Here is a 26,892-nt window from a genome sequence, read left to right as displayed (position 1 = left end):
CCCTGACAGCTCCTCTTGTATGACTGAGCTTTGTAATATTTTATTTCAAGAAAATATTCATAGTTTAACAAGCAATCTCAGAAACTAATCTAATCAATTTATCTCACTCAGCATTTTTAATTGCCTAATAGATCCCCAGACCTGGTATGCGTTTAATACATGCTAGAAGTATAATAATATTCATAGATTTTTCAAGACAGAAAATATTTGTAATAGATGTTATCTGTGTCCTGGTTGAACAACCAAGGACACTCAACAATTGATAGACTCAGCAAGTCTTCACATTGCACTGGTAGAATTTACTCGCATCAGATGCATAAGTGAAATACATGGATTTTATTGAGCAGTTGGTAGGAGAAATGGAAGAGCACTTTGCTTGCCGTGCCCTGCAACATAGTGCCTGATGAATCGCCATTTGCCTAGCTCTTCTTGCCAGTTGCCCCCATTTCCAAGCCAGTAGCCTTGCCTCTTTTTTGTTCCTCCTTCCTCTTATAACATATAATCTTTAGATTTCACTCCAACCTCTTTTTTATGCTAGACACTCAGAAAACAAAGAAACCTGCAGTGACCATTCTTCTTAGAAGTCTGATGAAAATTATTAAGAATAAAAAAGGTACCACAATGCATTTTTTTTTTTACATACAAAAATAGAAATTTATGAGATGGTTAAAAATCAAGGTGAACTTATCTAGTTAGAAAGCATTTTAAACCATATCACTGAATTATCACTTTCCCTTTGCAGCCTTTCCACTAGACTTAGTGCTGCAGGGAAAAGGAGAATAGATATCACTAGGTAAATTATGCCATTGCTCAGATATAAATTTCCAACAAGACAGCTTAGATTTTCTAATAAAACAATTGTTTTGGATGCAGGCTTTTATTTCCTGGGAATTCAATACTGAGCTTTTACAGATCAAGAGTAACTACTGGAGGTTTTACCATACCGTAGCCAATGCATAGGAAGGACAAAAGAATTAATCATAAATAAGCGGAGGTCATTTCACACAGGGGAAGGGCAATCTTTCCTGTTGTGGGAAGAGATGCCAGGAGAGAGAGGAAGTGATGGACAAGAGGCCAGAGACAGGCCATGTGTGGTGGTTCGCGCCTGTAATCTCAGTACTTTGGGAAGCCAAGGTGGGCGGATCACTTGAGGTCTGGAGTTCAAGACCAACCTGGGCAATATAGCAAGACTGTCTCTACAAAAAGTACAAAAATTAGCTGGGCATAGTGCATGGTGGCACACCCCTGTAGTCCCAGCTATTGAGGAAGAAGGGTCGCTTGCAACCAGGAAGGTTGAGGCTGCAGTGAGCTGTGTTCATGCCACTGCACTCTGGCCTAGGTGACAAAGTGAGACCCTGTCTAAGAAAAAAATGCTGAGAGTTTGGGAAGAATCAAGGACATCATGCCTGATTCTTAGCTTCTCAGGTATAACCAGGGGAGATTTTATACTTCTAAAAAGGTCCCTATTTAGTAACTTGGTATACACAAGCCTATCTATAGCTAACTAAAGTTGAAGCAATTATTAAATTGGAAATGAAAGACTGGTCATTGACTTTAGCAACAGCCTATATAATGTCATGCTCAAAGACCAGGTGGAGCCAGCCATAGCTCAGTGATACTAGTTAAGGGTAATATGGATGGGGTGGCTCAGATGGCACCAAATGCACACAAGAGGCTGAAGGAGAGTCCAGGATCCCTTTAGTGTGATTCCCTCGAGAGTCAACGATTTGAGTCTCCCTCTAACCTCTGAGCTGTAGAAGTTTTTCCTTGTTAAAAGATGGCCCTATTCTTAGAAGAGAGAGAAGAATGGAAACGTCTTAAGAGGATGAGGGAAATCCTGAAAGGTCAAAGAATTTTCCAAATAAGAGCACATTATAAATTGTAAAATGGAGATAACTTGAATTAAGATGAGAGTGGAGATGAAAGAGATGGATGTGTTTAGACAAATAGCTTAATTAGAAAGTATACTTTTACAATCTGATTTATAGTTTATAAATTTTGATCCTGCCAAAATGCTTATAGTTAAGAGTCGAAATGTATTGTCAAAAGAAGCTATTATATGAGCTAGGAGTAAACATACTTTGACAAAACGGAGAAGTAGAGACAAAACAAGGAGGGGAATTGTGAGCTTGAGTTGTCGGTCAACTAAAACTACAAACTCAAAGCACCAGAGAACGTCAGAGAGAAACAAATTAGAAGTCAATACAATGAAAGCAGCAACAAAGTCATGTGAGAGGAGTCAGTGGTTGATTTTGCAAAAATCTCATGAATTTTTGAGCTTTCTTTTTCTTTTGTTTTCCAGGCTTGGATTATTACTCAACAAGCCAGGAAGAATATTTTTCTTTTGTCTCACTCTGTTGCCAGGCTGGAGTGCAGTGGCGTGACCTTGGCTCACTACAACCTCCGCCTCCAGGGTTCAAGCAATTCTCTTGCCTCAGCCTCCAGAGTAGCTGGGATTACAGGTGTGCTCCACCACACCCAGCTAATTTTTGTATTTTTAGTAGAGATGGGGTTTCACCACATTGGAAGGATGGTCTTGATTTCTTGACCTCGTGATCCACCTGTCTTGGCCTCCTAAAGTGCTGGGATTATAGGCGTGAGTCACCATGTCCGGCCCAGGAAGAAGACTGTTAAAGCAGCAAGGCCAAGCTTGCTTGAAAAAGATGACCTCACATGAAAATGCCTAATAATTGTTTGTTCTCATCTGTCAAAACGTGGTTCCTTTTCAAAATAAATTCTACTCAATTGAAACATAAATTTTATGTTTCACATTTTCCTCAGTGAGAAGAGTTCTTAAATCATCAAGGCCAGGCCAGGCGCGGTGGCTCACGCCTGTAATCCCAGCACTTTGGGAGGCTGAAGTGGGCGGATCACGAGGTCAGGAGATCGAGATCATCCTGGCTAACACGGTGAAACCTGGTCTCTACTAAAAATACAAAAAATTAGCTGGGCTCAGTGGCGGGACCTGTAGTCCCAGCTGCTCTGAGGCAGGAGAACGGCCTGAACCCGGGAGACTGAACTTGCAGTGAGCTGAGATCACGCCATTGCACTCCAGCCTGGGCGACAGAGCAGACTCCGTCTCAAACAAACAAACAACAACAACAAAAATCATCAAGTCTGGCAAATTTCCTTTAGGCTAAATAGCTTACAAAATATTGAATTAGTTTCTTAACAGTTCTACATAATTGTGTAAAATTATAAGTAATTTATGTGTTAGAAAAAGTTTCCCAAAGTAGGGCTTGTTCAAGGTACTAAGCTGAACAAACAATGGAAAACTATATGCTTGAAATCAAACTAAAAATTGGATTTTAGTCTGCTGACAATGATCATATAACTATATAACAGATTCACACCAAGTAGAAATATGACTCATTTTGTTCACTGTGTAAGTTGGTTTTTGTCACATTGTGTCATAGTAATTTCTCCTAATTCTAAGAGAATTGGTCCTTTAAAAATGAGATTATTGTTATATTCTTCATGTTTTTTTTTTTTTTTTTTTTTTTTTCTAAGCTGGTGTTGACTTAGATTGCTGTTGACACTCAATGTACTACTCTCCAAACATAACTGAGTTTTCTAGAAGAGCTATTACTGAATGGCTCTCTATCACCAATGGCCACTGTTATCTCACTCTGAGTTTAGCCTTTAGTCTTTGACATCAGTAGCTTTTCAAAATTACCCACTCAGGCCCATTCCCCCCAAAAGGTTTTTATTTTACATTATGGAATTCAAAGGATTTTGTGTGGATTTGTAGGTCTTTGTTTTCTTTCTTTCTTTCTTTCTTTCTTTCTTTCTTTCTTTCTTTCTTTCTTTCTTTCTTTTCTTTCTTTCTCTCTCTCTCTTTCTTTTGTTTTTTCTTGCAGTAATTACTTTCTTTTGTCTGCTCTCAAGCTGGTTAAAGAGGGTCTTACTTTTTACTGCAAATGAAAAATCAACTCATTTATTTTAGCCATGTCATGGTAGTTTGGTTCAATGGTTTTTCAGAATGATTAATCAATCAATGAGTTGTTGAGTGATTCAACAAGTATTTATTAAAGACTTCCATGTACTACAGTCTACAGTGCACCTTCCAGGGGGAACAAATCAAAATTGAAGCACAGTTTCTGCCCTCAAGGTTGGAAGACCCAAGACTTGCAGTGTTATTATTGGATTGAGACCCTCAGGAAGTAGTTCTTGAAAAATATTTAGGATGTACAAATCTAGAACGGATTGATCATCACAAATTTGGTGACTAGCATGAATAAAAGATTAACTGAGTCTAATGAAGGTTAAGAGTGATGAGAGTGACCTGCAGAAAGTAAAAAATCCAAAACATGTGTTAAATATTGAGGTATGTTAAATATGCATATACATATATGTATATATGCATATATGTTTATATGGGGGTGTGTGTATATATGTGTGTGTGTGTGTATATATATATGTGGCTCCCTAACAGATGAACTTTTCTAATTATTCAGACTTTGCACCTGTTAATTCCCTATTGCTACTTTAAAAAATTACCAAGAACATGGTGATTTAAAATAGCACACAGATATTCTTTACAGTTCTGAGTTCTGAAATCAGTTACACTGGGCCAAAATCAATATGCCAGCAGAGCTGGGCTTTCTCTGGAGGCTCTCGGATGGAACTGGTTTTCTTGCCTTTTCCAACTTCTAGAGCAGCAGGCATTCCTTGCATCACTTGGCTCATGACACCTTTCTTAATCTTCAAAGCCAACAGCACAGCATCTTGCCTCAGTAGTTATACAGCTTTCTTCTGTGTCAAATCTCCCTGTGCCTCATAAGGACACTTGTGGTTGTATTTATGGCCCATCTTGATAATCCAGGATAATCTCCCCATCTCAAGATCTTTCACATTGGCAAAGTCACTTTCACTGTGTAAAGTAACATTGTCAGGTTTCAGGGATTATGGTATCTCTGGAGAAATATCCTTGTGGGCCATTCTTCAGTCTATCACAGACTTCCATTGAAATTACTTCATGTTATAGCAGAAAATACTGAGAAAGAAAATGGATGGTGCCTCTTTTGGAAAGAGGTGAAATGTGAGAAAGTGTATTCAGATCTGGAAGTAGAGGAGTGGATAATTCAGAATGGATTATGAGAATGTATGTTTGGCCTCCTGTTTATCTCACAGACGCTATTTGTTGCTACCACTGAGGTTGTATAATATTGAGTCTACATATACATATGTGGATCCCTGGGAATACCCTGAAGGCATGAGCTCAGGCCATCTGAAGAGGTTTATTCAAGGAACCACATAATGTCTCTATTTGGCAACAGGAGCTACCTCCTTTGCAGTCACAATGGAGTCCACCAAGTCACAGGGCCATCTTTAGCACCTGGCATGCTGCTCCTTGTCTGTGTATCCAGGAGTTAGAATAATCTTAAGATCTAGAATTTCCATTTAAACAGTCATTCACTCTGCCTCCTGGACACATACTACTGTTACTACTGTAAATTATTATTATTTTTTCCATGCTGCAGTCTAATTCATTCTCAAAGTGCAGTGCATCATGACTTACAATCTAATTCTTAGCAAAGTGCATCCACATGATTTTCTTTTTTTAGATGGAGTCTTGCTCTGTCACCAGGCTGGAGTGCAGCGGCACGATCTCAGCTCACTGCAATATCCACCTCCCAAGTTCAACCAATTCTCCTGCTTCAGCCTCCCAAGTAGCTGGGATTACAGGCGCGTACCACCACACCCAGCTAATTTTTGTATTTTTAGGAGAGACAGGGTTTTACCATGTTGGCCAGTATGGCCTCTATCTCCTGACACCGTGATCTGCCTGCCTCCGCCTCGCAAAGTACTAGGATTACAAGCGTGAGCCACCACACTGGCCATGTATTTTTAATCATCCAGAGCCAGTGACCTATCTTCATTTTTCCATACATGGTATATCAACTGATGGCACCTAAACTGCCACATGCTACTCCTATGATTTCTTATTGATCACTGCTTTCCCATTCCCAGGACTCTAAAAAATTGTAAGTCCTTCAAGTGCAAACATTTTTACATTATATTTTTACGTCTTTTTAGCTACTGACAACCACTTCATAACACCAAGCTGAATGTCACTCCACATCTTTGTATTTCAAATGAGCACCATTGTGAACAGAAACCCAACCTAGGACTTATGTAAAATTTCTGCTGTGTTTAAACATTGCTGTGGGACCTTTGATAAATCATTTTCCCACTTTGAGTTTCAATTACATTATCTGAAAATTCCCCATTATACCTACTGTCCAGGGTTATGGTTAGGGTCAGGGAAGGCCATGGTTGAAAAGACATTTTGAAAGGTAATGTTAGTGTAGGGTAGTATTAGCACAGGAATTATCACCATTAATTAAGTTATATGAATCTTATGAAATACTTCTGTATTAGTCCATTCTTATGCTGCTATGAAGAAATACTCGAAACTGGATAATTTGTAAAGAAAAGAGGTTTAATTGACTCACAGAGGCAGGGCTGGAGAGACATCAGGAAACGTACAATCATGGCAGAAGGAGAAGCAAACATGTCTTCCTTCACATGGCGGCAGGAGGGAGAAGTGCAAGCAGGGGAGATGCCAGAAGCTTATAAAACCATCAGTTCTCCTGAGACCTCACTATCATGAGAACAGCATGGAGAAATTATCCCCATGATTCCATTACCTCCCACTGGGTCCTTCCCATGACACATGGTTATTATGGGAACTACAATTCAAGACGAGATTTGGGTGAGGACACAGCTAAACCATATCAACTTCTTTAAGTTAAATCAAAATACTGTAGCTTTGTATGAGTATTTATAAATGAATAGAATTGTTGAATAGGAAAGGATTGTAGGTATATGGTCTATATCCCTGAAGAAATAAGATAGCTTCACTATGGTCACAGTCTAGTTAATGGTGAATCTGGAAATGAAGTCCAGATTTTTTTAGTTTAGAGCAATGGTATTCAACCACTTCATAATACTTACAATAAAAATATGATGGCTTCTTTATTTGTTATGCCTACACTCTATGATTACTGCTCTATCTTTGCTAAGTTTATTAAAAGTTATTAAAGTTTATTACTATTTTATTTCTAAGGCCAGATTACTTTGTTGCTTTGCCTTAGCAAATTGCCATTTATAAGAATGTCTGCTTCAAAATCAGGATGTTGTTGTTGTTTTAAAAGGTCAGTTTATTTGTTTCTTTTATTTGTAATATGTGCGGATGAGAATCTTGAAAATATAGCCTATGTTAGATTTCTTTTTCTTTTTCTTTTTTATTTCATTCATTTAGATTATTTTTTGTTTTTCAACTTTTATTTCAGGTTCCAAAGTTACATGTGCAGGTTTGTTACGTGGGTAAATTGTGTGTCACTAGAGTTTGATACACAAATGATTTCCTCACCCAAGTAGTGAGCATAGTATCCAATGGGTAGTTTTTCAATCCTTACCCTCCTCCTACCCCCTACCCTCAAGTAGACCCCAGTGCCTATTGTTCCCCTCTTTTTATCCATGTATATTCAATGTTTACCTCCCACTTATAAGTGAGAACATGTGGTATGTGGTTTTCTGTTCCTGAGTTAACTTGCCTAGGTTAATGGCCTCCAGCTGCATCCATGTTGCTGCTCTAGACATAATTTTATTCTTTTTCATGATTGTGTAGTATTTCATGGTGTGTATGTTTCACATTTTCTTCATTCATTCCACCATTGATGGGCATCTAGGTTGATTCCACATCTTCGTTATTGTGAATAGTGCCGTGATGAACATATGAGTGCATGTGTCTTTAGTATAGAATGATTTATATTCCTTTGGGTATATACCCAGTAATGAAATTGCTGAGTTGAATGACAGTTCTGCTTTAAATTATCTGAGAAATCGCTAAACTACTTTCCACAGTGGCTAAACTAATTTACATTCCCACTAACAATGTAGAAGCATTCCTTTTTCTCTACAATCTTGCCAATATCTGTATTTTTTCTGACTTTTTAAGAATAGCCATTCTGACTGATACGAGGTGATATCTCATTTGGTTTTGCTATGCATTTGTCTACTGATTACTGATGTTGAGAATTTTTTTCAAATGCTTCTTAGCTACATGTGTGTCTTCTTTTGAGACATTTATGTCCATCACGTATTCTTTAAATGGGGTTGTTTTTTGCTTGTTGATTTGTTTAGGTTCCTTGTAGATTCTGGATATTAGAGCTTTGTCAGGTTCATAGTTTGCAAATATTTTTATGCTCATGGATGGGAAAAATCAATATTGTTAAAATGGCCATACTGCCCAAAGCAATTTACAGATTCAATGCTGTATCTGTCAAACTACAAATGTCATTTTTCACAGAGTTAGAAAACTATTTTAAAAGTCATGTAGAACCAAAAAAAAAAAAAAAAAAGAAAGAAAAAAAAAAGAGCCTGAATAACTAAAGCAATCCTAAGTGAAAAGAACAATGCCAGAGACATCACACTACCCAACTTCAAACTATATGACTAGGCTACAGTAATGGAAACAGCCTAGTACTTGTACAAAAAGAGACACACAGATCAATGAAACAGAATAGACAGCTCAGAAGGAATGAGACACACCTATAACCATTTGATGTTTCACAAAGTCAACAAAAATAAACTATGGTGAAAGGACACCCTATTCAATAAATGGTGCTGGGATAACTAGCTAGTAATATGCAGAAAATTGAAACTGGACTCCTTCTTTTCACCATATAGAAAAACCAACTCTAGATAAATTAAAAACTTAAATGTAAGGCGTAAAACTATAAAACCCTTAGAACAAAATCTAGGACATCTCATTCTGCACATAGCCCTTAGCAAAGATTTCATGACAATGTCTCCATAAGCAATTGCAACAAAAACAAGAATTTATAAATGGGACCTAATTAAACTAAAGAGCTCCTGCACACAGAAGAAACTATCAACAAAGCAAACAGACAATCTACAGAATGGGCAAAAATATTTGGTTTTAGAACTGATGACACCAAATTGTTACTCTCAGGTGACTGATTATATACACAGGGAACACCAAATAATTTGGATATAGGACACCTCATTCTCTCAAAAAACAACATTTTTATATGTCAGAACACAAAAGAATGTAGGGGAAATATTACACTTAGCAAAGAGAAAATAGTAATACAAAATTTGCAAGTGACAAGGAAAACATAGTTCTTATGGTCATTTTTGTAAAAGTTTGAGTTCCCACCTGGAATATAATAGCAAGATAAGGGGATGGGCCTCAGCAGGCAGTGCAAACTGATCTCACTGCAACTTAATGCATAATGAGAGTCTTCATACCTCATTGGTCTCACCTGAGGTCTGGTTGAAACAATAATTGTTTATTTTCATTGCTGACTAGAATTCCACAGGATGAATACGCATTGATGGAAGAATGGGCAAATAGGCTGTTTTGTTTTTGTGTCAACTTGGTTAATATTTAGGATTGTGAGGACACAGATAGGTGTATAATGCCCAAAATTTGAATCTGTCTAATCTCCTCTATTGCACAGAATACATAGCCTAGGTTGAATGATTTGTTTCTCGGGCTCTGTGGCTGCATCTCCTCAACTGAAGTCATGAAATCATGAATCACAGATTCTGAAATGTTGTTTAGAGACTTAGTTAATTAATTGCGGTAATACTTCAATCCATTTGTGTATCAACATACCTAGAAATCCCTACTTCTCTACCTTAAAGACTATACATTTGAACCTATATTTGAAAAATTGCAGTGCCAGGGAGGTGCTAAGTTGTATTATTATGTCAGAAACATATTTGGGACTGGTGTAAAAATTGTGATGATCCCAGAGTCTTTCAAGGAACTGAGGGGAATGGATAGATCTATTTTTTAATTGGTTTGGACAGCTGTCTACACAGCTGCATCCTGGCTATTTATCTTCGCCCAGTCACATGGTCCAGGACATCTGTCTATGCTACTTTCCACCCCTGAGAAAACTAATGAGGTCGTCAGATACGCACTTTAGCCAGAGCTGGAAAGGATCAGCTAACACTGGGATGACTGCTGGTCTGGCTTTTCATGACATGGTAGGCACATGTTTTGTAAAATATCTCATTATTTTTAGAGGGGCAATTCCAGAACCTGTGACACAGGACACATCTTTTATTTGGAGTGAGCACAACATTTGTTTCTCAGTTAATCTCAAATGCTGGCTACTGCCATGTGAAAAGCTAAATGTTGACAATGAAAGCTGTTGGCTCTCCATCTACTCCTGTTACCTGTACTACTGGCCTTTCTCCCTAAGCCTTTCCTGTCCAAATCCTGTTCATTTTAAAATAACCAGTCAAAATGTCATCTCCATTGTTAAGCCTTATTCACTCCCGAAGTTCACGTTCTCTTCCTGCAGAGTTTCCGCTGAGCTTTGTTTTTATCTTGATTGGTATTTGTGTTCTGCATGTCTACTTTTCTTATACAAACAACTGAGATAATGCCATATTTATCTTTGTGTTTGGCATGTTACAGTATGATGAGTAACAAGGTCCTGATCTTTGTCGAATTATTTTATATTTCTAGATGAGTTATGGAGAATCCACTAAAATTATTAAGGAGATCTTTTTGTGAATATTCTGAATAAAAAGATAATTAGTGTTAGAGTATCCTTGGGCGGAAGTACACTAAATATTATTGTCTGCAAAATAATTGTATAATTATTATAAACCTAACAACTTAATATAATCTTACTTTATGAATACCGGGGATACATTGCAGACTTAGACCGGGAAATAGGCTGAAAAGGCAAAACTCCAAAGAATATTAATGCAGAATTACATATTCCTGGAGACAAGTTACAATCCAAGCAGTGTTACAAGGGCAAGATGTTATCGAAAGGTTTCCTGTAGGTGTGTTTTTCTATTCATATGTGAGTTTATTTGGAAAAATTTATTCTGATGGATCTTTTGGTTCTGCACTGGTTCTCTGGAATGAAGTTGGTGTAGAAAATGAGACACTAATATGCACTTCATAATTCTATAAAAAGCTGTCATCATTGTAGCAGGGTGACATGTCAGTGGACTCAGCTGTAGCATAGCCTTGGAGTGGGCTGAAGAAAGTACAGTGAGGTAAGGGAGATTTACCTCCTTACTGGAACTAAAAGAGGTTTGAGGACCTATATTCAGAGTGGAGGAAGAGGTGGTCAAACATACTTCCATCTGTCAAAGATAAATTACTCCCTCCTCCCAACCTCTCATACATGCATAAAGTATCAAACTATGTGGTGTTGAGCAGGAAGATAAGCAAGGAAAAGGCCAGGAGGAAGGCTTTGGTAGGGAAAACCATGGCCAATAGACTTGGGAACTATATATATATACACAGATACCCAGTTGGTTTCGTTTTCTTGCATTGTATTTCCCTTATTCCTTCCTCAAACCTTTAGAAAGTTTTGCTAATATTTCAGTCTTGTGTTTGCTGTTTTGGGTAAAATAAAAGAAGGAGTATGTGGTTAAGTTTTCAGTCTGTTGTTTGCTGATCTGAGTAGATTAAAGGGAGGAGCTTGGAGTGAGGGGACAGGGGAGAGTCACAGCAATGTGGAGTAGGAAGGCAAGAGTGAGCCAACAAGAGAGGCCAGGTAGAGACACCAAAGACAAGTAACCACACAAAAACTCTGTTATTTAGTAGGAGTTATATCCTGTGGTAACTGGACATACAGTGGCCTGCAATGATAGTTCTTGGATGTTAAAGGTAGGATAATCTGAAGGCTGGAGATGAACTCTGGGAACACTGAGTTCATTCACTTCTTTTCTTTTAAATAGCCAGGTCACAAGTAGGAAACATAAGACTAGCCAAGAAGGAACTAATGTAATAGTATGAACTGTTGACTTCAAGAGGGAAGGTGACATCATAGTGTATATTACTTTGAGAATGACATGGAAATAGACTGGAGTATGGAGAAAAGGGGAAAATGAGAAATATCTTTCTTTCTGGTGGGTCAAGGATAGCACTGGGTGAGCTGCACGCCAGTGAAAATGTCTCAGCCCTTTGTATCACTACAACATGATGTGAAAAAACAAGTAAACCAAAAACAATTTTAAAAACATCAAATATAGTCAATAGATGAGAAGATCATTTGTTTCCTTACTGCCTTGCTTTGAAGGATTATATATTTTATTGTTTTAACTAAAGCAGCAGGATTCACTCAACTAGGTAGGAAAATCTCTGATCACAGACTTCCTCCTGACTTCTATGGAAGCTAATAAGATCATTTACTTCTTTATTGTCCTGTTTTTGGGGATTTTTTTTTTTTATTGTTTGACCTAAAGCAGTTGGATTGGCTCAAATGGAAAATATCCAACCGCAGACTTCCTCCTGGATCCTATAGCCCATGTGTGAGCTTTGCTGTTGTATTGTGGAGCTTCCAGAACAGGCCATGGCTGGGGCTTGTAGGCACAGATGCTGTCCCCTGAAAGGGCTTAGAAACATAAAATGAAGGTGGGCCAAAGTAAGAGGCTTCTGGCTCGGCACATATGATGAGCCGGATGGAGGTGAAAAATTAGACATAATTGCCTCCATGTCATCCAAACTAAATGCCATTTAAAAAACTGCATATGGATTTTGTTTCCCTTTTGATTGTTATAATTTTTAGAGACATCTGTGAGCACTTGTGGATATGGAAAGCAGGATGCCAAGGGTGCAGTTTTGTAAAGGTTTTGTCTTACAGGAGAGAAAGCACTGAGTTTGAAGTCTGGATTACCAAGAGCTTAAATGTTGGGTTAGAGTGCCATTTCTACTTAGGAAGTGTGTTACTGTTGACCAGTTTCCATAATTCTGAACTTCAGATTCCACAAATGTAACACAAAATAGTAATACATTTTATAAAACCAACCAGCCCTACTGCTCATGTTCTCATGATTAAAATACTTCAAGACCATCAGGCACCTCCCTGCCTGCAGAACAAAGTCTGATGTACAACACTGATTAATGGGAACTCTCTGGTCCTCCATATCTCCCTCTAATCATATTTCTCACACTTCTTCCACTCTGACCCTTCACAATGCTTCCTTCCCTCCAGCCATCCTTGCTACTTGCATGTGACACTATTGTGCCAACCTGTCTCCTGTCTCCTTGCTTTTGTTTTCTAAAAACAAAAGTCTGTGTCTAAAATGGTACTTTGCTTCCCTAGTGAATTAACCAACTGAGTTTTCCCAGGTCCTTTTTGGAGCTTCAAATGTTAATTATTTTATGTAATTAGCCTCCCACCTTTAAAAGAAATTCCAGATAGAATTAAACACATCTCTTGTGAGTTCCTTGAGACTTCAGAGTTTTTATGTTCCTAGCATGTAGCATGCAACTTAATACACATAAAATGCTTAATGCTTTTGTTGAATGGATGGACCAGTGAATGAGAAATGAGAAGTCATGAGATTGTATATTCATGATGTGGAAAGAAGCTATACTGATCACCAGTTTATGTACCACCCTCACGCCCCAGCCTTCCACACTCACTATAGCATTTCTATCAAGATTAGAGGTCCAGCACCATCAGAAATGCTCAGAGAAAATTTGAGGCTTGAGTCAGATTTTGAAGGGTGGTATAGGTATAGGGGAGATTTGAGGGAGAACTAGCCAGAGATGACAGCATGAGTTCACGTAAAAAGTCACATAATTACCAGTCTGGTTTTGCTCTAAGGAAAAATTTTGTTTTACTGACAGCTTTAGCTGCTTGGACGTGCCCATCAGAGTTCTGGCCTTGGATAAGGGGTGCAGAGTCTATCACTCACAAAACCCTATGCCATTCAAGCTCTTACCTTTTTCAAACAACCTCCACCTACTCTTCTCCATTGTGGGTAGGATCACTTCTGTTCAAGCAAACTTCTCCAATACCTGCTTCTACAATCCCAGCTCACTGGTCTAAACTTAAAGGTACATAAATGTATTTTCCTCTGCATGGACTATGAAAATAACAAAATATTTCTCTCCTTTAATTGTGGGAGACTACAAGTCAGGCCAGAGGTAAGCACAACAATAGTGGGGGTGAGAACTAAATAATGCCTGCTACCTACGTATTTTCCCCTAATCCAATGTATATATATGCATCCATGTCCTGCTCACTTTAGGGTTATGTGTTGCCTTCTATGCTTTTGCTGAAGGGGTGGGCCAATTAATGGGAAATGAGGAGTCATGGGATCATATATTCATGATGTGGAAAGAAGCCATACTGATCGCCAGTTTAAGCACCACCCTCATGTGCCAGCCTTCAACAGTCGCTATAGCATTTCCATCAAGATTAGAGGGCTAGCACCATCAAGAATGCTGAGAGAAAATTCTTCAAGGCCCAAGAAGGCATTGAAGAATTTGTTTCCAATTTAGAATTTAAAGATCTGAATATTGTCCTTCCAAGGAAGGAAAGAAGGTTGGAGAGGAATAAGTGATAGACAGAGAAAATGAATTTTTCACAAGAACAAAACAGAAATTGCAAATGCAATGTTCTTGTTACCATTTACACAAAGTTCAAATATATCTTTTTGAAATATAAATTGAAATGTTACAAAACTCCTGGTGCATTTTTTTAGAACTCTAGAGTTTAGATATTAAAACTTAAAATCCAGTTATTTATACCATCTCACCAAAGTGAACTCCTCAGCACTTCAGAAACAGACCAATGACAGTGTAAAGCCCTCTCTTCCAGTTGACAATTCCATTTTCTAGGATTTGAAGCAAGTCTTTGTAAAAACTAAGGCTATATTTCCACAAAACCAAAAACAACAACAACAACAAAAAATAGAAAAAGCTAGTCAAGTTAATTTCCAAGGAAGTCCCTTAAGATATTTACCTAATGAATTAAAAAGGCAACTTTTGATGGATATATTTGAACCCCTCTATCAGCCCTTTGTGTGTTATATGGACACATCCTTAGGAATTGCTATGTGTGTGAGTTAAAAATTATGCCTGTAGCACCAAATATCAGATCAAGCTAATAGTGTCAGGATTCCTGACCTAAAAATCTAGTCAAACCAGGAAAACCAATGATGCATGAAGCACAGTGAATTCTCCAAAGATCTGAAGTATTTGGAAGTATGACCTTGTGTGACCCAAGTCATACTGAATATCTACTGAGGCAATGTACACTTCTTAGTTTTATTTCTGATATTTAGAAAAGAAGAACACAAATCCATCTCTTCAAATGCAAAAATCAGTCATGTAAATAAGACAGCTACTTCCATTACCAAAGTTCACTGTTCTGTTTAGTATGTTCAATGAAAAAATCTTGACTGTATTTCAAATCACAATTGCTCTTACAGAAGTAAAGACTGACATGCTTCCATTCAGACTTGGGTTTGCTTTCACATGGTGAGAATACTTTGTTTTCCTTTTTTAAAAAAAAAAAAAAAGAAAAAGAAAAAAAACGTGAGCTCCAGTGCATGCACACAGCAATTTATTTTGGTTAGGTCCATTTGCTTGTCATTCTTTTTCCTTAAAATGAATGATGCCAGGGATTCAGACCACATATTTCAAGCTGTAACCAGGTTTCACTATGCGACTTTCAGTGGCCTGACATAGGCTATGTGCACACTTCAGTTTTAAGTGCCTCGTTTCAGAGTTGGAGTGCCAGCTCGAATACCATAAGTTTCATAGATATCTATTAGCCTACTATGGGTAGATAACACCGATATTTTTTATTTACTTGAAGAGTAAAAACTGGCTTTGTGTAAATACTAAAATCTAAGGCTACAAGCATGTTTCATTGATCTTTTATTAGTAAAGCAGTTAGGTGTTAGAGGTCCCCAATCATCCTCTGAGAGGAAATTCATTTAGAGAGGAAGAGGGCATTTTATAATTGTCTAAAGCTGGATATTCCATAAAGAATGGGAATTGCTTTAAAGGGCTGATTGGAAATCTTCATGTCAGGGGTTAAAAGGCTTAAAAACTAGAGTTTGGTAAGAGAAACTCTACGCCTGGTGAAATGTCATCCTATTCATCTCAGCTACCACTAGGAGCCAGAGCTCTTATCTCTGAGTGGCTTCTGTGTTCTGTTTTTTTTTTTTTTTTTTTTTTTTTTTTTTTGATTCCTTACTACTGTGTTTTAAAGTCTTAACATTGAATCTGATTGCCCAGTAAAGCTCTGTGGGCTATCTGAGTTTTACTTCTGTGTGTAGTGGAAAAGGTACGAATTAGGACTGCAGAGCCATGCTTTGACCGTTGTGTGATCTTGAGATATTGCTCAATTTTTAAAAATAGAGATGTCATAAGATTCAAATAAGCTAAAGCACATAAAAATGCAGGCTACAGAAAAGGTAGAAAATATTTAACATCAATATTTTAGATTGCAGCACCCCATGATAGAAAATGGGTAAAGTCCAACAAGGTGACACAGAAAGGAGGCATAGTCAGTGACTTCAGCAACGTGGGATATGCTTTTTCAGGCAACATTCAACTGAAAAGTTGTTCTTTCAATGCCTAAAGTCAAAGCTGTGAAAGTGCTTTTCAAAATATAGTCCACATCTAGTAGTATCTAGACTGGGTAGTATGGCTATCCTAAATGGATGTCAATAGTACAACTATTTCTATTTACAGGGATCACTTGTTATAAAGGGACATTTAACACCATACACCTCCAAAAACAGTGTACAATGGGATTAGAATAAACATTAATGATTTCATTGAGTTGTAAGCCAATGGTGTTAATCTACCTCCTAGCCCTTCCCTAAAATAAGTACATGCTTTTAAGAAGAAATGTATTATGAATACTGAAGCATTGAAAATATGATTGCATTTTTTCCTTCATTTTTTAAAATGATTCTTTTCAGCTAACAATCTTGTCATCTTTGCATTTCTCACATTGACTTGACTTTTCTGGGAGAGGAGGTGTGCGTTTGCATCAGTGTAGGTGGAACAATTTGCAGGTAGGGCTCCTCAAGATGGTTCATCACTTGGGCTACAGTGGGGCTACTCCCTGTCTACCTTTGGGTTTACCTGCACAACTGGGCAGCCCCTCAGTGGTGATGGTAGGTATTCTATCATTTACTCAGAAATAAGTCTAAGAATGGTAAATTTCAGAGCTCAATACTGTAAGGATGAGGCTCAGCTGCATCAGACAACAAAAGGCTGCTTTTGTGCCAGAGTGGAGTCAGGGAGTGGCCATTTCACGGTCAGCCTGCTCCAGTTGTCTTAACCACTGAATTGTGACCAACTTGCAAAGATAAGATGAATTGCTAGGAGGCTGACTTGCAAATAGTCAATTCAGTCAGCCATATAGACACAGGCGGTATAAAATGGAGGTCAGCTATGCACACTCAGCTGGCAAGCGATGGAGGGTTTTGCACCTTGAGGTCATTTATATGAAATGAGTCCCAGGCTGAAGAAAAGAAGAAAATTGCTTCTTAGTCAAGAGCACTGAAATCTGGAGTTTATTCTGAAAAGAGGCTTGGAGAATATCTGGTCTAATCCCTTTCTGTTATATAAGTAAATTGAGGCAAAAGGAAATTCATAAATTGGTCAGTATTACTAGAGTTAAGGAGAGAGCCAGGGTTAAAATTCAGGATTCCAACCTCCATTTTAGTGCTTTTTACCGTACCCAAGGGAAATGTACTCCATATTTCCTTTCAAAATGCCTTTCCAAAAAGTTGCAACAGAGGGTGTCTTTTATTTTACCCTACTCTAAAGCTGGTGTGAATTCATGAATGGGTACATAAAAGGAGGAGGATATCAGACTCATTCTTATGATATCCTTGGGATAGAAGGGCAGAAGAGAGACGTGGGGAAGAGTGTCCTCCTCTTTATGGTGGGGATGTTTAGTTTTTATTTTATAGTTTAGAATTAGACACTGTTGTACTTCTCTTTCTGCAATTATATATGTAGAGGCTTTCTTAAAAATAGTTGGACCCATGCTTCAAAAGTACAGATGCAACTATTTTTAATATAAGGAAAACAAGTCTTCAAAAGTATCAGGAATGTTATGCTGTTTTTATTTTAATTAAAAGCCACCTAAGTGATATTTAAGTGCTAATGATATTTCTGAACAGTGAATTTCATGATATCCTGTAGGTAGAATTGGGAAGTAGCTGTTTCTGCTGTTTCACCAGGACAAATTAGAAGAAGGAACATTCTTTCCTATTACAAGTCATAGTACATTTATCCCCATAATATTCAACTTGCTTAATCAGCAAATAAGAAATATAAACAAAATGAAACAAACAAACAAAACAAGTAAAAGTTACATACTATTGTCCATGTACCTTTCTTTGGCTATTATATAACATCTACAAACTTCCTTAAATTTTTTAATTGAAAAAAATTGTAAAACATGAAAATATTTGAAATTGCATTTATTTTTATTTACTTTTAGTTTTGCAGAATCATTGGGTGGAACAGATATCTTTTCAACTTCTAACAGCCTATGACTTTTATAAAGCTAGTTCCTCAACTGTATTTATGTTTTTCACTTGCCTAAGAACCTTAATTAAACGTTTACTAAGGAATCAGAAAAATTGATGAATATCTGTAAGAAGAAAGTTCATATTGTCACGTAATAACTACTACTCTTAACTTGGGGTTTTAAGAAGGAAAGAACAAAAAACAGAACAAAACAAAAATCAAGAATATCTTTTATAGTTGTGCTGCCATAACTGTGTTTATCGTTAAGTGTCAGAATGCTATCAGTGATAATGTCTTACTGAATAAGCAGGTAGCTTACCTGATCTCCATCTCCACAGCACCTAATAGATATTGTGGGAACACAGATAAATCTCATTTTATGTTCTGCTTTGTCACAAGAAAATTAGACTGTGTTCTTCTAAGGAGCATGAGGATATATACATATTCATTGTAATCATCCATAAAAATTACTTTAAGTTGAGCCACTATAAGCTTTTTGGGCACATGCAAAATCTGGATGACATGTTTTGGCTCATTTCACAGTGACTTGAAAAAAAAAAAAAAAAAAAAACTATACTTTTGAGTGATTTGCCACCAGACCTTTAGAAATAAGACAAATTTGTGGATTTTCTTCCTCAGAAGCATATTGCAAAAGAGAAGTATTGATTTTATTTCATTCAGGCAAAATTGGTTATTTATTTTTACTTATGGCCATTGTAAAATAGAGCTGAGCGGTCTTGTTATGATCAAGTAAGAATGATCTATATTGTTTTCCTGGATATTGAGTAGAATCCAAACCATATTGAGGTCAGCAGTGTTAGACAATTTCCCAGCCTTGAGAGGTGGCGATAGGATGAACGTAGCTTGTGGACAGCATGTCTGAGTCAGAGCAATAAACTCTGGCTGTGCATGCACCTCTATTAGGAGCACAAAAGAATCAGAAGTCTCATTTCAGACATGATAATGATGTAGACTTAGATGGCCATAATAAACGTGTAATTATTTTTCAGTCAGTTGGTTTATTTGATGATCCTGGAATGAAACACTCTAATGGCTCCACATTTAGCAGACACACACATACAGGCACAACTAAATAAAGCAGCACGTTAGTGCCAAATGCCTTTGCCTTTTGATATCCCAAAGGACAACATATCTAAAACTACATAAAAGTAAGTTGCATACATATTCATCAAACATTTGTAGAATATCTGATTTTATAATTCAATACCCTAATATATAGGATGATGAAACTGAGGCCTATTATTATGTCTATTATTTTTTCCTAAGTTCTAAATCAGTACTTAAGCCACTAGGCAGCACTGGTTTGTTCATGGTTCTATTAGAAATATTGTAGGAAATGACTTAGGGCATCTTTATCCACATTGCTTCCTCAGTCGGGTTCAGTATTACTCTACCTTGTTCTCTCACTTCAGGGCTCAGCCTGAATTATACCCCTCAGAAGGAACTGCACTGCTAACCTTGTCATCCTTCTGTCTTTTACTCTCTATTGTGTCACTCTGCCTATTTTTCTCCCAGCATTTAGAAAAACATTCTAATTATTTTGCTTATATATTCATCTGCAAGTGTATTTTAATCTTCTCATTGTTACGAAAGCTACCCCAGGTAGGGTCCTCATCTGTGTTGTTCGTCACTCCCTTGTTAGAACACGAACAGTGCCAGGGGCAATGTTGTGGCTCCATTCATATTTAATAGTTGCATAAAAGCGAGGGAGAATGGGGAAAAAACATTAATAATGTTTAAAGTTCAGAGGGGAAGGAGTCAAGGAAATTAATGGATGTAATAGTAAGTAGAATATTCATGCACACTGTAGAGACATTAAAAAATGCTTTGGGGGTCAACAGGTGGTAGATTGAGGAGAAATTTAGAATGTTTGGAATAAATCAGAAGAGTTTGATAAAAGGGGGTTTGTGGTAGGTGGAATAAATAGCTCTCAAAGATGTCCACATCCTGATCTCTAGAACCCGTAAATATGATGTGACTTTCATGGCAAAGGGAATTTTGCAGATATGATTAAGCTAAGGATCATGAAATAGGGATCGTATCCTGGGTTATCCAGGTGGGTCATCCAGGTGGGTCCAATGTAATCACAGAGGCACTTACAAGAGTAAGGCAGAGGCACGGCGCGGTGGCTCACGCTTGTAATCCCACCACTTTGGGAGGCCAAGGAGGGTGGGTCACCTGAAGTCAGGAGTTCAAGAACAGCCTAACCAATGTGGTGAAAACCTGTCTCTACTAAAAGTACAAAAATTAGCCAGTCATGGTGGCATGCACCTGTAGTCCCAGCTACTCAGGAGGTGAGACAGGAGAATTGCTTGAATCTGGGAGGCAGAGGTTGCCGTGAGCGCAGATCGTGCCACTGCACTCCAACCTGAGCGACAGAGCCAGACTGCTCAAAAATAAATAAATAAATAAAAATAAGGCAGAGGACAGTGAGAGAAGGAGATGTGATTATAGAGGCACAGATTGGAGAGAAGAAAAGAGAGAGACAGAGGGAGATTTGAAGGTGCTACCCTGCTAGCTTTGAAGGAGGAAGAGGCCGTGAGTCAAGGAATGTGGGTAACCTATAGAAGCTGGAATAGGCAAGAAAATGAATTCTCCTTTAGAGCTTCCAGAAGTAATATGACCCCGCCTATCCACTTTGGACTTTTTACCTCCAGAACTGTAAGATAACAAGTTGCATTGTTTAAGCCACTATGTTTGTGGTAATTTCAGCAATAGGAAACTAAGATTTAATCCCAGTACCCAGAGAAATAAGTACTTCTTGACATTTAACATTATTTGTTTCCTTTTCATAAATGGACTTTTGATCAATGAAGACAGTGAAAGAGAATATTAGAGCTGACACTAAAAACCCTTTGTCATATTTGAAATAAATAGTTTATTTCTAAATTGCAAGTCATATTTAATTTAGCATTATATTCTTAACTCTAAATAGAATAGAAGTTAGTGTGATAAAGAAAAAGTATTAGGGCAAGCCCATATCTACTGCCCTCTTGCATATTTGGATAAATTTCTCTTTCTAAATTTCAGGGACAGCAGAGATGGCATTATCCGCTTTGGTCACCTCATCCTCATGTCCAGTCTCAGGGAATGTGGTGAGTACCATTCCAGAGTTTCAGAGTGAAGCCGCAGGCTTGGCGCTCAGCTCTGTCTCTAACAATCTATGAGACTCACAAGTCCTTTCTCTTTCCTGGTTCTCAACTTATGCATAAAATGTGTGTTAGCTTATGCTCAAGGCCCCTTCCAGCTCTAACTTTCTAGGCCCCAATTTAAGCTCTCTAAGAACTTGTGTTCTTTCCATTTTGGTTAGCCTTGTGTTGTTTTCAAGGAACTATAATGAACATTCATCCGTTTCTCCAAATCACATGGTAGGTGGATTTAATTTCTCAAGGAGTTATAGAAAGAAAACACAACTTTCTGGGAGACATTGAGGAGTCTCTGAAGAAAGAATATATACCACATATATTTGTCAGAGCTGACACTTTCATCTGATTATGAACCGGACACATTTTCAAGTAATCTTTCTGTTTTTATGATTTTGTTCAGAGAGTCAAACCAATGTCAGGATAAATGTTGAATTTAGTAACATTTCCTTTACTTACTATATTACTTAAGTTTACAAATGTGGGTGTGGCAAAAGAAGTGTTAACCCACACATCATTTAGTCTTCCAGTCTTATCTGCGGAGGATACAATCCAAGACCCTCAGTGGATGCTTGAATCCATGGATAATAGCGAACCCTGTATATGTTAATTTTTTTTCTATCCATATATACCTTTGATAAAGTTTAATTTATAAATTAGGCACAGAAAAATATTGACAAAAATAATGGTTAATAACAGAACAATCATAACAATATGTTGTAATAAAAGTGATGTAAATGGGGTCCTTCTCTCCCTCTCTCAAAATATCTTCTCTTACTGTAGTCGCCCTTATTCTTGTGATAATGTGAGATGATAAAATGCCTACATGATGAGATCAAGGAGGTGAATTACATAGGCATTGCGACGTAGTGTTAGGCTACTACAGATGGTCGCCAAACATATAATATGATTTATGATTTTTTGACTTTAACATAGTGCAAAAGCTGTATCATTCAGTAGAAAGTAGTATAATACTCTGTAATGCGGAACAGCAGCAGTGAGACCCAGGTCCTAGTCAAGCATGCCCTCATGAGGCAACCAAAACTCCACAGAGTACTGTGTTGTCAGATGATTTTGTAGTCTTATGCAAGTGTTCTAAGCATCTTTAAGGTAGTCTAGGCTAAGCCAGTAAGTTAGACGTATTAATGCATTTTCAACTCATGATGTTTTCAATTTGCAATGGGTTTATTCAGAAGTAACCCTATCTTAGGTTGAGAAGCATTTATATTGACCTTCTGACGATGTGTCAGGAGAATTACCTGCTTTAGGTGATCCTGGATCATCAGGCCATAGCGATGTAAATAATTGGATGTCAGGAGCAGACAATGTTTATGGTTGGGGATCCGTGATAGTTGAAAGCTTTTTGCCAAAACCTTTTGGAAGAACATTGTAACTGAACATTGTTCTCTCTTTTTAACTTGTCAAAGTGCTGCTTCATAAATTGTAATCTTGTGATGATCATAAAGTTGACTTTATTGCTGTGCTCCATTGGAGGATTGTATTCCAAAATTTTGTCCTTTAATGTCAGTGCAATTCGAACCACTTTGGCAAATTTTGGTAATGTTCACTTTACTGGTTCTCCTTTGGTCTTTTCTTCTTTATCTTCCTCTTCCTTTGCAGATGACTCAACAGTTCTCTTTATTACTTATTTGTTAACCATTCTTAATGGCCTTCAATACGTTCTTCCAATTCTTCATCAGACATTTTGACAAATCCTTTTCTACCAACTTGTCTTGCTGCATGAATGGCTTTTCTAACTTCTTCCTTGATTCCTGGGAAGCCTTTAAAGTTATTCACAACTTTATAAGTTCTTTCAGCCAGCACTCACAATTTCTGGTTTTATTTTATCCATTGTCACTTTAATGAGTCATTACATCAACAACAGTGAAGAATGATTTCCAGCACTACCTTATGCCAGCTCAGGCTCTGCATCAATTGCTGATCAAATCCAATCAAATAGATAGTGTGGGGACAGGGAGAGGGCATACATGGCCTTGAGAAATTGAATGTTGCCCTGGTGAAGGAGGTAAAGTAATGTGGTTGTATTTAAAGATAAAAATACAACCTTGACGTTTTTATTTTCATAGCAAACAGATTGAAGATGGCCAGGTGCATTGTCTGTTATTAATACGACTTTAAGTTCCAATTCTTCCCCTTCCAAGTATTTTATTTTTAACTTCTGAGATGAAACATTGGTGGAACATAAACAAGATGGCTTTTACCGATGTTTTCTGATTATATTGCAAGGACACAAGGCAGATAATTTTTGTTTTTGTTTTTGAGGGCTTGTGGGTTCTTTGTTCTGTGCACTACTCCAGGCTTTATTATATCTTCACAGTGTTGCCACATAGTACCAGAGTTATTTGGGGCCTTCCATGGTTTATGCTCTGGTGCCCTGTTTGCACTTTTATTTTTTCTTTTTAAACAACTATAGGTTCTATTGGATATCATTTTCCACAGCAGCCTCGTTTAAGCACAGTTCAAGACATACTTTGTATGGTATTCTTTCTCCTTAATCGAACTCTTCAATTTTGGCAGAAATATGGCAGCAGCTTCTCATTGGCAGATGCAATCTCTCCATTAATTTTTATGTTTCAGTCCAAAGTTATTCTTGAATATGTGTAACCATCCCTTATTTGCAGTAAACGGTTTGGTGTCACTCAGTTCAGGGAATCCCTTCCTGAAGTCATTGTATAGGCACAGTGCGTCCTGATGCAACACAACGCCATACATCTGGACACACTTTTCTGTTCATGTTTTTCATGCGCAAATGTAATGCCTTTTTCATCTTCACCAATCACCTGTCACACACTGTGACTGTAACTATTGCAGTTTAAGGTGTGACAGCAAAACTTAACACAAATTTCTTTTTTCTTTTTCAATGATTTCATGGCTAGAAGATTTGTTCTTACTGTAGATCTTAGCAACTTCACAAAATGTTTTTTCTTACCTTATTAAGCCAAGGACATCCACATTTTCACTTAAAGAAAGCACTTTATGGCTTCTCCTTGGCATATCTGAATCATCAGCATCACTTCTCTTGTGTTTTGGTGCCACTGTTAAGTGAAATAAAATTTCCTTGAGCACAAACATTGCGACAGTTGATCTGATAACTTAGATGGCTACTAAGTGACTGATTGACATGTAGAGTGTATAGTGTGGATGCATTGGAGAAAGGAAAGATTTATGTTCTTGGTGGGACAAAGCAGGGTGGTGTGGAATGTTATCACACCACTAAGAACAGGACACAATTTAAAACGTACAAATTGTCGATTTCTGGAATTTTCTGTTTAATATTTTTGGACTGTGATTAACCTCAGGTAACTGAAACTGCCCAAAGCAAAACCATGGGTAGAGGGGTACTACTCTACTTGCTTTTACCTGGGTTCCCTAAAATGAGAACTCCCAATGTAGATGGCCCTAAGCTTCTAACTCACATTCCAAGTCTACAAGGATAGAGAGAAATTTGAGAAACCAAACACATTTAGGTTGTGTCCACATATACAAACTGGTTTTGGGAGAACTAGTGATGAAACTAAGTTAAGCAATTATTTAGAATGGGATTATCAACATTTAATTTCTTACTACTGGAACTTGCTGAATCAACTCCTCCTCCTCTGAATTCTGTGTGTGCAGACTGTGACCCTAAAATTAGTGCTAACAGCAAAACCCCTTTACCCCTTGCAGATTTTCCTCTTAAGTCTTTCTTGGGAGAAGAATTGCTCCCATGGTGTGGCAAAAGGTAGATGAGTGTTTTGAAGAGCCATTCAGTTCATTATTTTCAACAATAATTGAAACATTGAATTGAATAGTTTAAAGACCTGAATGAATCATCAGGTTCAAAATCAGAATCTGAACAGCAACTATTTACAATTGGAACAACCCTAAGCTTCAAAATTTCTAGCTTCACTGGGTAAACTAGGGCAAGTAAAAAGTTGAAGGAGTGATACAGCTATTGGGAATAAAATATTTAGAAATCTGAGAGATATTCTTTGAAACACAGACCTTTATTTCATGGGTAGATAGAGAGATATGTCAAGGATATTGCTGTTTGGGAAGAAAAAAAATTCCCTTGAAGTACAAGAAGGACTAACTTACAATAATCATCTTCTTATATTGAAGGGCTTAACAACCACAGCACTGGATCAGTACATCTATGATTGAGTTTTGATGATAATGCTATTATCTGTGTAAGATCAGAAAAAAATGACTTATCTTCACTTTTCTTGTTTGTACAATGGGGATAATAGTAGCACATGATGGTCTATTCCTGGAAAGTTTTTGGGAGGATGAAATGAGATAATGCCTGTGGTTCTTGAAAAACACTAAGGATTCAGTGATGGTTAGCTCTTTGTATTATTAGTAGTATTTATAAAATATGTCTTAAGAAATTCTTCTAGGCTAGCAGTGAGCTAGAATTTGAAGACAGAGTGCCACTGAATAGCTCATAGTTTAATGAAACAATAGCCACATAATAAATAAGAGCATTATAATGTGACAAGAAGCAAAGACAGGCATAGGTAAGGTATATTGACTGTATGGAGGAGGAATTAAATAGTGGCATCAGGTAAATTTAGAAAACACTGTTTATGGGAGGTAATACTTGAACCCCAATTCATATGATAAATTGAAGTTTCCTAGGAGGGAAAGTATTGTGAGAATGGGTTGTCTGGCTTTTAGTTTTAACTGAAGCTGAATTTGAGAGTGCTTCAATGTAATTTTGTGATCAATTAATGGTACATGATTTTATTTATCTAGTTGTTACCATTCATGGATGTGGGAGCGGAATATAAGGGTATCCATTTGGAAAGGAAACAAGTGTGAGATTTTGAAAGACATAATGTAGCACTCTCAGGATTTCGGATTTTTTTTTTTTTTTTTTTTTTTTTTTTTGAGACAGAGTCTTGCTCTGTCGCCCAGGCTGGGGTGCAGTGGCCGGATCTCAGCTCACTGCAAGCTCCGCCTCCCGGGTTTAGACCATTCTCCTGCCTCAGCCTCCCGAGTAGCTGGGACTACAGGCGCCCGCCACCTCGCCCGGCTAGTTTTTTGTATTTTTTAGTAGAGACGGGATTTCACCGTGTTAGCCAGGATGGTCTCGATCTCCTGACCTCGTGATCCGCCCGTCTCGGCCTCCCAAAGTGCTGGGATTACAGGCTTGAGCCACCGCGCCCGGCCGATTTCGGATTTAATCTTTTAGCCAACAGTCAGCCATAGAAACTTTAGAACACTGAGGAGTAACATGATGACATATATTCTGGCATTTTAGACAGATCACTGTAATAACATTGTTGAGAAAGGATTTTAGGTCAAAAAGACAATATGTAAGGGGACTACATAAAAGAGTCTTAACTTTAAGTCTATATGAGAAATGGAAGGAGTTTTACCTAAGACAGTAAAAGCATGATGGAAAGAAAAATG

At 37.6% G+C, this 26,892-nt stretch overlaps 1 long non-coding RNA gene across 4 annotated transcripts in view; it reads left to right on the top strand.

Moving 5' to 3' along the window:
• Window positions 1-26,892, top strand: part of LOC126941250 (uncharacterized) — a 268,663-nt gene that overhangs the window by 81,965 nt on the left and 159,806 nt on the right. For all 4 annotated transcript variants that reach the window (XR_007721200.1, XR_007721198.1, XR_007721199.1 and 1 more), the window contains exon 4: window positions 21,362-21,426. This is a non-coding gene — a long non-coding RNA (uncharacterized LOC126941250). The remainder of the gene's footprint in view (window positions 1-21,361; window positions 21,427-26,892) is intronic.

This window comes from Macaca thibetana, chromosome 18, assembly GCF_024542745.1.
Source record: "Macaca thibetana thibetana isolate TM-01 chromosome 18, ASM2454274v1, whole genome shotgun sequence".
NCBI classification, from domain to species: domain Eukaryota; kingdom Metazoa; phylum Chordata; class Mammalia; order Primates; family Cercopithecidae; genus Macaca; species Macaca thibetana.
The sequence above is the reverse complement of the archived record's forward strand: the minus strand, read 5'-3'. Positions and strand labels throughout refer to the sequence as shown.